This window comes from Acyrthosiphon pisum, chromosome A1 (genome assembly GCF_005508785.2).
Source record: "Acyrthosiphon pisum isolate AL4f chromosome A1, pea_aphid_22Mar2018_4r6ur, whole genome shotgun sequence".
NCBI lineage: Eukaryota > Metazoa > Arthropoda > Insecta > Hemiptera > Aphididae > Acyrthosiphon > Acyrthosiphon pisum.
The window spans coordinates 157,215,288-157,216,399 of record NC_042494.1 but is presented as its reverse complement, the minus strand read 5'-3'; positions in this window follow the sequence as shown (position 1 = coordinate 157,216,399).

The following is a 1,112-nucleotide window of genomic DNA, read 5'->3' as shown; positions in this document are numbered from 1 at the left end:
TGGTCGACAATATAATGTATTATTATTGGCTTGTATACTGTAATAATTACGAGTCGTCTCGCATGTTAACGCGATTCCGCCAACTGTCGTATCTTTTTATAACACCGAATGTACCAAAATACAAAGATAGCAATTGATTTATTACATTTTTTTTTCGTTTTCAGTTCTTTCTTTTTTCCTTTTTAAGGTCATAGGGGTGTTGTAAATTTATTTTTCGGCAAAGAAAAACCATCTATTTCGAAGATTTCGAAACTGCACAGTCTGCCGCCGTCACATCGACATTATCTATATTATATATAGTGAACGGTACTCAATTAATCAAAAGTGTCTTCTATAAACGTCACACTGTATAGCAGCACATCGGCCGTGGTTTTCTTTTTCTTTCATTTACTTAATAATATAATATAAATATTGTGGTTCTGTACACCATCATATAATAACATACTATTATAACTAGAAACCGATTTTGAATACCGATTAAAATTGTTAAAACCGAAAACAAAATCGAAAAAATCGACCCCGAAATTGAAATCGGAAAAAATAAATGCCGATAACCGAAACCGAAATCGAAATCGGAACAACATATTTTTGGTTTTGAGCGCTACGGCTGTAGCATTTTATCTGCAGGTACCGTTTATAATATCAGTCGACGGTATGATAATATTATAATTTCTCTTTAGTCTTTTCATCGTCGATTTTCGATTTTTCCAAAAATTTTCGTCTGTTTAGGGCTGCTGAAGATATCAATCAAAATGCGTTTACGGTGTAGTTTGACGACACCGAAAAATAATCCGATCGGCCTAAACAACTAATTATATAAACTCTCTTGCAGAATGCAAAATATAATTACTGTAAATTATAATCCATATTTCGGTTAAGTGACTGCAAACGCAATTTGGGTATACGTATAGACCTATATACGATAAATCTACGGGGTTAATGTGGACGGACTTGTGTGATTAAACCGTCATCGTACTCAATAATATTGCAATCAATATATCGATACGTAGATTCTGCAGCGCAGTTTATTTTTAAATTTTTTTTATTCAATATATAATATTGCACTGTTACTCCTCGATCATTATATAACATCGATATTACGCGGCATTATC